Here is a 10,124-nt window from a genome sequence, read left to right as displayed (position 1 = left end):
CTGTTTTAATCTGCATTAACATTTAGCATTAAAGGGGTTGTGGCGTAAGGGCGTGAGGGGGTGAGGGGTATAAGAGCGCTTATGCATGTTGGAAAGAGTAAAGTGTAATCGACCAGATTGAGCACCAAAGACACAAAAATGACCTACATCAGCTTTTAATGAAGTCTTAAACATAAGAGCTCAATTTAAAGCAGGCAATTATGAGCTCACACACGCGTACAGTACTTTTAATGTTCTGGCTTTAAAGGGAAATTAAACCATCACTTTTTTTTCTCCAACGTTTCTAGTGCAAATTATTAACAAAAAATGTAATGTACCACTGCCAAATGAGTTTCTCGCTTAAAGGACAACCGACACCACTTTTTTGTTTCCTAACTGACATCAGAAAAACGTTTTATAGCATCTAAAATACCCAAAACATGCAGGATGATATTTTTAGTCAAATGCAAAACACCAATAAAAATTAGTTAAAGTGTCCCAAAACTACTTCAAAAAGACCTCAGAGATGGCGAGTTTCAGAAGGTCCCGCCCCCTTGTTCGATATCACTCCAGGACGTCTTGCCTTGCTCAAGAATCCAAACAATGGCTTCAGATTCAGAGAAGATGTTTTCTTGTTACTCATCCAGTTAGGAATATGATTCAAATAGTTCTGAAGAGGAAAGCATACATGTTTTCCATCGATTAAAGAATTTATTACGTGTCAGTTTGAGTCATCTAGACAGAAATGGAGCACCCAAAAAATGCAGAAGATGGCGACAAAGCTCCGTGGAAATGGGCTGATTTGTCTCCTGGGAATTTTTGTCAGCGAATATCAAATAGTTGTCTCGGTGCAACATACAACGATTCATCATCGCGTTATTTATGTGTTTTCCTTCTAATTTCGCCATCAACATGGATCAACACAAAGTTTTCAGACCAAACAAAATACCGCAAAATGCATTGTGTGTCCTTTCTCGGTCAGGGGCATTCCTTCCGTGACGTGACGTCAGGAATCCTCACCAACTCAAAAACAAGACTTCCTGAATATTCAGCGCGAGTCTTAAAATGGAAAATATAGCTATATGCAGTGGAATCTTTGTAAAATACACTAAGTAGAAGTCATTTGAAGCGATTTTACAAATTATGGACACAACTTGTGCGAAGGCGTCGGTTGTCCTTTAAAGTACATGAATGTCCAAGATTTTGCATGTGGTAGAACACCCGCGTGTTATTATTGGGATACAAGTAGGAAGCTACTACAGACGCTCCCCAATTTACGAACATTCGAATTACGAACAGCGGTACATATGAACATTTTCATGGTACCAGATGTAGTATTCTCTACAGTCCACGTTTTTGTGGGTATGTCAAAAAATGTTTGGACAGAGATGCTGTAACTTTGATTTTGTATTGCGCGCCTTTTTCCGGCCGAGCTCGCTTGTGATTGGCTGCGCAGAGTATTGGATTGGATTGGATTTGCTTTTATTAGTCTTGCAGTGGAGAAATTTACATTTCACAGAAGCAAAGTTATGAAAGAAATGAAAGTATGTGGGCGGGGAGGGAATCCCTCTTCCCAGTTGACGCTCCAGGAGGACGCGATGCATCACAAAAAGTAAAGGCTGCTCGCGCGTATCTCAGTAATGACGTCCCAGCAGATTCAGTAATGGCTTCCTGAAGACCGAAGGATATATGTCGCCGTACTACAGTAGGTGTGAATTTATTTTACGACTGTTAGCGCGTCTTTGTTTGATACTTCACTGTTCAGCGTTTGACTTCAACCTACATTCCATATTGCATTGAAGCAACTTACAAACAAATTCACCTTACAAACGACCGTTTGGAACATATCTCGTTCGTAAGCTGGGGAGTGTCTATATAGTCAAACCTGGATTTTCGAACGTCTCAGTTCTCGATCAATTGCGTTTTTTGACCAAAAATGTCAGTTTTTTTATGCCTCGGTTTACAACCGAAAATCATTTTTTTGACCAAACTGAGCGCACCTGAATGCACCACTTGAGTCTCCTCCACTTCCTCTATGTCACTTCCTGGTGTCGCATCTCATTGTGACCGACGCATTAGCCTCCATTGTGACCAGTTGTGTTTATATTGGTCAATCACGATAAAAAAAAGCAGACATTGATTACCGTATTCTCCAGTGTATAAGGCGCGCCGGAGTATAAGGCGCTCACCCAATGAATGGTATTTTCAAAAGTTTTCCATAAATAAAGCGTACCAGAATACAAGGCACTATTGATTTCTGCTTGATTAATAATTCACCCTGTCAAATCTGTTTTCGAACTCTTTTCTGGAACGGATTATGGTCAAAAACCGAGGTTTGACTATATATACTGTGTCACATATATCTACGAGTGGAACATGCTAATAGTAGCTATTAGTGTATCACAATTTACCAAGGTTAAATTTTGGACAAGTAGGCTAAAAGGCATACATATGGGGCAGGGGACGGGGGGGTTACAGATAACAGAGAGTTTTTACTAGTGTGTAGAATTGTCTACTTGTGTATTTTCTTGATCACTCTAAATTCTTAGCACATCATAGTGTAATTTAGCGCAGAGGCAGGTTAGATGTGATGTTGGTAAATTAACAGGCCGGTATATCTGTGAGAGGGTGAGTTGCGCACTAGTGGGAGTGGTCAAATTCAATCTCATACAGCCCCAAAGAGGTGATTTAAAAAAAATATGATTCAGCGATCTAATGACCACCATTCGCATCCCTAAAAAAAAAAAAAAAAAAAACATTTCCACCCAGCCATCGTCTGACCAAAGTCGCTTCAAAATGAATCTCAAGGAAGTTGATAAATGCTTGATGTTCTTGACTTTACGATTGGCTGGCGGCCAGCCCAGGGCGACACAGACTCTTGCCAAAAAAGAACTCGCAATGCAGAAAAGCAACGACCTGCACTGAGCCCAATATGGTCAAAAATGAGCAATGTTACTACTTTCTTACATCGGTGCAATTTTTAAGAATTTCCAAATGATTCCGTGTTTGGTGTGATCCAATTCATATCAGACCACAACAACAAAACTAAAAGTTAATTAACACATGAAAAAAAATGGTAGCAATGTGAAAATACGATAGTGATATCTCGTTACGTTCACTTTTAATCATCTGAAGCACACACACAGCAGTCTGGGCGTCACATCAAAGACCAATCAATCCCCCCCCAAACCCCAGTCGCCCGCGTTCTACTAGCAACAGAATGAGGCATGTGCGACAGGCGCTCGGGGGTCCCAAAACAGTAAACATCTAATTAACAATTCTGTTTCATGTGTTAAAAGAGTGTTAATGGAATTTCTGAATGGATTTCCCAATACGTGATATCTGAAATTGCATTGCGTCATCCGAATAAAAAGCATTGCAGAGTACAATAATTCAAGGTCAGCTTGAAGGTCAATTCAGTGTCTAAGAAACTCCCTTCTGAGGGCATAAGTAGCAGTGAGCTCGGGGGAAATAGAGGCAGTCTGAGAACCCCAGGGAGGTGGAGGTCACGTGAGAAAATTCAGAGCTGGAAGTAAATTAAAACAAGCCAAACGAAAAGGGCGCAGGGAGCAAAATACGTCGGTCTACTGTGACATCCTTGCGACATGTGGTGCGTGTTAAAATAATGTGATGCGTTACAAAAGTGGAAATTAGAAGTAAATAAAACACTAAAATTCGCTAAAGCATTCGTAAGCCGACGTATCACTGTATTTAATTAGTGACATTCAGTGTGTATTAGCTAACTAGCTATCTAGCACGCTAGCTATTAGCGATATAGCCATCTAAGTGGATACCTATCTAGCTAGTGATCTGGTGACTATCTATTAGCTATTGGCTAGCTAGCTTATTATCTATTCGAGTTACTTCCGGGTTAAGTCCCAATTTAGTTTTTCTGTTGTTTTGACTTCAAGATGGCGCCGTGAGAGTGGCTGCCTTTACAGTAGCTCCTATATTTTGTTGTTCTACTTCTTCCTTTCCTTTAAAGGACAACCGACGTCTCCGGACAAGTTGTGTCCATAATTTGTAAAATGGCTTCAAATGACTTCTACTGAGCGTATTTTACAAAGATTCCACCGCATATAGCTATATTTTACGTTGTGCTGAATATTCAGGAAGTCTTGTTTTTGCGTTGGTGACGAGTCCATACGTGAGGTCACAAAAGGAACGCCCCTGACCGAAAAAAAAAAAGACACATTGTAGCAGTCCTTCCATCACGTCAATGTATTTTGCTGTACTTGTTTGGTCCGAAAACCTCGTGTTGCACCAGAAAGAGCCAGAAAAGGGCGTCCAAGCTCCATGTAAGGAATTCATCAGCCTGTGAAAACAGGCTGATTCATTCCTCACAGGAGTGAGACATTTCCCCCCAATGTTGCCTCAAAATGGCACAGAATAAATTCTTTAATCGATTGCCAACATGTATGCTTTCCTCTTCAGAACTATTTGAATCATATTCATAACTGGATGTGGAACAAGAAAGCATATTCTCCGAATCTGAAGCCATTGTTTTGATTCTCCAGCAATGCAAGACGTCTTGGCGTGACGTCACGAACTGGGGGCGGGACATTTTGAAAATGCCCAATTCGCAGCTCAATTTTTTGCAGATTTTGGACACTTTAAGTCATTTTTATTGGTGTTTTGCATTTGACTAAAAATATCATACTGTGTGTTTTGGGTATTTTAGATGCTATCAAACGTTTTTCTGATGTCAGTTAGGAAGCAAAAAACTGATGTCAGTTGTCCTTTAATCACTTTGCTGCTGTGGAATGTCCCCCCAAAAATGTTTGAACACAATCAGGGGTCATAAAACACGTGCTGCCCGCTTGAAATATTGTGCCAAATGAAACTGGAAAGATAATTAAATCCAATTTAGTTAATGACCTCTGATGCTAGCGCAAGGTCATGCTTCAGTGCTTCATTCTGCATGCATGTGGATGACAAGTGAGTGTGTGCATGTGTTTGTCCTTGTCCACAAATGAAGCCTCATGCAAGACAATCACAAGCACTTCGGCGTATCCCTCAAGGTCAAACACTGTCAGCACTTAAATGCAAGGCACATTCCAAAATCTGGAGCGACTACATGACGTTACTATATCCCTTGTCAACCTGCCAATCAAATCGACTTAATCCATCAAATGGAATAAGTGTGTAATGTGTGTATAGATTTTAAAAAATGTGACTCACTCACTCACTCATCCCATGGCCTAGAAGGCCGTAGGGGTGCCATGATGGACGTTTGGGCAGTCAGAGATGTCCAGCGCTCTCGGTCTTCAGCAGTTCGTAGCAGGGTGTGGAAGCTGCAGCCGGTCCATTCCTTAATGTTGTCCATCCAGCACTTCCTCTGTCTTCCTCTTCTCCGCTTCCCTTCCACTGTCCCCTCCAGGATGGTTTTGGATAGTGAGGTATGCCTTATAACGCGGCCAAACCAGGCCATTTTACGACGTTTCACCATTGAGAGTACAGGCTCTTGTTCTCCAGAAAGGGTGGTGACTAGCTGTCTGACGTAGTCATTTGTCTGGTGTTCCCTGTAAGATATATTGAGCATCCTTCTGTAGCTCTTATGCTCAAATGCCCTGATCCTGCGCTCGGTGTCTGCTGTAAGTGTCCAGCTCTCACAGCCGTATAACAAGGTGGAGAGTACTAGAGACTTGTACAGTTTGACCTTCACTGCAAAGCCGATGGTATTGCTCCTCCAAATTCTGGCCAGTCTTGTCATGGCTGATGTTGCTATTGCAATACGTGATTTAATCTCCTTTGTGGAGCTTTGTGGAAAATGTGACAAAAACTGACAAAGGCTGAGGAGAACAATAATCTCAGCTCAGTTCTTTTCTATTGTTTGTCCCAAGGAAAATAAAAGGCATCCAGATAAGCGAAGGAAGCACAGCGCAGAAGATGGGGAAAAAAAGAAACCACATAAAACTGTCGTCCATGGGAATTGGAAAACCTCCTACAGCAACGGCAGGCTTTTTGAAAAGTGTCAGACTCATTGGTGAGCAACGTATCGCAGTCGACTGAGCGGCAGGTATGATGAAAACTCTCACTTGGAGCCAAGAAAGAAAGGTCAAAGTGGATCACCCGTGGGCAAAATGGAGAATGGAAAAGAGTACGGAAAGTGAACTGTGGGTTTGTTGACGGAAGGTAAGATGGAAAAAAAACCTAAAGCTTAGCAACAGCAAATAAAAAAATAAAAATAAATGTGTCTGTAATTTCCCCCTCCCTCCTCTACCACGGATATCGACCAATCACGTGCGGCTTTAACCGAAGACTGGGGGCGGGGAATAGAGGACAAAAAAAGTCAGCTCCCATTTCTGGCTCCTTGTTAGAAACCGGCTCTCTTCGTTCACTTCAGAGATCCGTCTCTAAGAACCAGCTCGTTCGCGAACGACACATCACGACACATTAGGGATATACAGTAAAGTCTCGTTATATCGATATTCTCGGGAGTCGGAAAAAATATCGATATAACCGGACTATCGATATATCCGATCCTGCGGCATGTAATTTTTCTCCTTGCGTTCATAGAAATAGTATCGTAATAAGCAGTACTATCGATATAACCGATACTTTACTGTATATATATAGGGCCAGAGTTACCAGCACAACTTTGGTTCGCTGACGGAGCTCTTCGGATAAGGAGCAAAACGTCCGACACCTTCAAAGAAGTACAGATGACGGCTGAAGAAAACTTTTCATCGATGGACCACTCGTGTACGACTGAGCGCCTACACAGACGTTTACCTAAGAAAATGACCGGTGAGTGTACATTATATTGTACCAGGTCAGCTTCCCCCTAACTGATTTAATTGTATTTAATCCCCGTCTTTCCCCATCCGGATGATCAATCTTCCCCTTGAGATAAGTATGAGAATACACCGGGTCTCATCCTTGTCGTTTTCGCACGTGGATTTCATTCGGGCTTCAACAGCAGATAGCGACGATGAGGTTGTACGCGCTTGTCTCACAGTTTCTTTTCAAGGTAGGAAGCAAAAGAGGAGATAAGACGCGGAAATAACTTCGAAGGACAAGATAACCACGGCATATCGCCTGTCTTTTGAAATCCCGTCAACGCTGTTGAGCTTGGGGGTGATTCGCAACTTGTTTTTGTTTTGACTTCACAGCGTAGGGATAGAAAAAGCGGGCGCCATGATAAAGTGAGATTCCCGAAACAAGTTAATGAAGAACAGGAAATAATGAGCTGATTGCATGATTAAAAGCAAAGCAACGCTTATTCGGCAGTAATTTCATATTTACAGATAGTCTCCCCACAGGAATTAGCGCGCCATGAAATATGGCTAACGAGCCAACGGCGAGGTAATCCATTGCTCAGGTTGGTAATGGCCATGAAATAAACACCTAGAGTGATACCTTGGCTTAGGAACTTAATTGGTTCCCAGACAGAGTGTATAAGGTGAAAAGTGTGTATCCCCAAAAATAATTTCCCATAGGAAACCATTAAAATGAGAATAATCCGTTCCCAGGTCCCCATAAAACATAATTTTCTACTTTCTAACTTTCTAAGCATTAAAACGACACAAAATATGCCTTATTTTATGTATAATAAATGTGCTATGGTATTATAATTAATGAAATAAACTGTACTTTATAATAAAGTGGTTTTATTTACCTTTGTGACTGATTCGCTGTGGCGACCCCTTGAAGGAAAAAGCCGAAAGGAAAAGAAGAAAGAAGAAGATGGTCGGTGATGGCTTGAGGAACGTAACCTTCTTCTTTCACCATCTTGAGGAATGATCCCATGTAGGTGCTTTCTCTGCTATAATTTGACCTAGTTCCTCATCAATTGTGTTCTGTTTAGCTGGGTTGATAGCTTTTTGCATCAAGTGTACAGATGGCTTGTTTGCTGAGCCTGATTGATGGGATATTTTAACCTTGCACTCTACACTCTGCCTTTGAACTATCAAAGTTGAAACTCTCTCAGTATTGTTTGCCTGTCTCTAATGTTTAAACCACACTCCTCACTGCTGCGTTCTTGACCAATCATGTGGCATTAACCGAAGACTGGGGGCGGGGAAAGAGAGGACAAAAAAGTCGGCTGCCATTTTGTTGTTAGAAGAACGGGCTCGTTCGCAAACGACCCATCACTCATTGAGGCAGCTCCATGTACGAAAAAAGTTCGGATGCCAAGGTAAAGTGCGTATGCCAAGGTAAAATTTTCATAAATGTAATGTTCGGAAACCGAAAAGTTCGGAAGCCAAGGGGTTCGTAAACCGAGGTATCATTGTATTTTCTTTAGTTTATAAAATCGCCCGTGATGCAGGGAAGAAAAAGTGCTGGCCATGGCCTCTCGCAATGTTTTTTTTTTTTTTTCCACAAGGGGGCTGCATTTCCCTTTTTTCCATGTTAGCGCTTTGTTCCAGCTTCAGCAGCTGTTAAAGCGCGATATGAACCAATATGTATGTATTACATTGTATTTTGGACAAGTGCCCTCATTTCAAGCTCATATAACTGCAGACCCATGTAATTTAGGAATTAACTCTTTTTTTTCGGATGAAAAAGATAGTCTGAAATTTCTTACGCATTGTTGAATGTTTACGTAGTCCTAAAATTCAATATTCTGTGTTTTGTAATAAATGATGGATCTCTTTCTGGAAAACGTTCTATCACTGTGGCTCCTGGAATTTGAGTGACAATGACAAAAACCCTGGCACTGCAGTGGACACGTTTTTGCTCATATCTGGCAGGGAATGAGTTAAGCAAGGCACGAGTGATTGGACTTTCTGTCAATTATTATTCTCCATCACTTTCTTTTCCACTCGGGGAATGACAAAGGGTGTTTGTCAATTGAAACTGTGTGACTGAACAGATATAATTAACGTTGAAAGTAAGCAACAAAAACAACAACAACAAAATGGACACATTAACCATCCTTGTAAAATGGTATTTTTGTTAGCATATATAGCTACGTACGACGGTTAAGCATGACCACAATCACAGTCAAAATAAACATGCACATCGTGTGTGTGTGTGCGTGTGTGTGTGTGTGTGTGTGTGTGTGTGTGTGTGTGTGTGTGTGTGTGTGTGTGTGTGTGTGTGTGTGTGTGTTCCTACCCAGGACTGAACGGCGGTCCCCGATGCCTCCTCATCTGCCCAGCTGGACGCGTAAACAAATATATTTTCTGTCGTCCGTCTCTCTTGGCGACTGAAATGCCACCGCACGTGTCGCGTTCCTCAGGTTCCTCTCCCCCTTTCTCCCTTCAGCGTCGCCCCCTTTCACTCTGGCAATCTGGCATCGGCACCTGCCTCTCACACCTCTTCCTTCTGTCCGTCTCTCGCCCCTTTGATCCTTCCCTCTGGCTGGTCCACACACCTTCTCCCTTTTCACTATTGGTTGGTTATTTTGCCCGCCGAATGAATCCAGGGGCACATATGTTAGCGTTCACGAAGATGCGGAGGAAGTGGTGGTAGAGGGGGGATGCGAAATGGGTCCCATCCTTGAAGGAAGCGCATGTCATGGATCAAGGTGCCCTCCAGCTTCTTCTGCGGATCAGGACTGAGGTCGTCACAGAGGAGATGCAGGATGTGATGGTTGCCTCTACCCGCTTCAGTATGAGAGTCGCTCTCATTTAGTATGCTTTTCATCTCCCCCCCCCCCCCTCTGTCTCTCTTTCTCTCTCCGTGCTCTCTCGCTCTTTATCTGAAATCCCCCTCCCCTTCCCTCGCTGCCTTCATACTTTCAGTCTTATCTACCGCGCTGCTGCTGCATCGGTTCTTCTTGACTCAGAAATCATAGAGTTGTCTTGTGAATGGGTGAGGGAGCCTCGTCCAACGTTCAGCCTGGAAGAGAAAAAAAAAAAAACTGATTAGAAAAGAAAAGACGAGCAATTTGTTGCTAATTTGTTCATAACACAACGCAAACAGTTAACCTCTTTTCCTTCTTTACAGAAGCTAAAGTTCTTCCAGATGAGCTACTGCTGCCCTATATGCATAAAAATTGCAATTTTACTTGGCCTCATTTTCGCTCAAATACATTCTATGTGACGTACTACTCCGCAGGTTTCAAATATTGAACTTTTGAAAGTACAAGGTGTTCAGAAAGTCACCGTGTACTTGATGACTTTAGCACTTTAGGAACAGCTTCAATTTAGAAGACTGAAGGTCTATGTCTTGATAATAAAAAGACAAATTGTATA

At 42.1% G+C, this 10,124-nt stretch overlaps 1 protein-coding gene across 1 annotated transcript in view; it reads right to left on the bottom strand.

The window, feature by feature from the left end:
- Nucleotides 1-9,633, bottom strand: part of lingo3b (leucine rich repeat and Ig domain containing 3b) — a 47,178-nt gene extending 37,545 nt beyond the window's left edge. Inside the window, exon 1 of the mRNA XM_089009038.1 lies at nt 9,043-9,633. The gene's annotated coding sequence lies outside the window, so the exon portion shown is untranslated. The remainder of the gene's footprint in view (nt 1-9,042) is intronic.
- Between the last annotated feature and the right edge of the window lie 491 nt (nt 9,634-10,124).

The sequence above is a fragment of the Hippocampus bargibanti genome, linkage group LG11 (assembly GCF_051943395.1).
Source record: "Hippocampus bargibanti isolate YZ-2025 linkage group LG11, ASM5194339v1, whole genome shotgun sequence".
Classification (NCBI taxonomy): Eukaryota; Metazoa; Chordata; class Actinopteri; order Syngnathiformes; family Syngnathidae; genus Hippocampus; species Hippocampus bargibanti.
The sequence above is the reverse complement of the archived record's forward strand: the minus strand, read 5'-3'. Positions and strand labels throughout refer to the sequence as shown.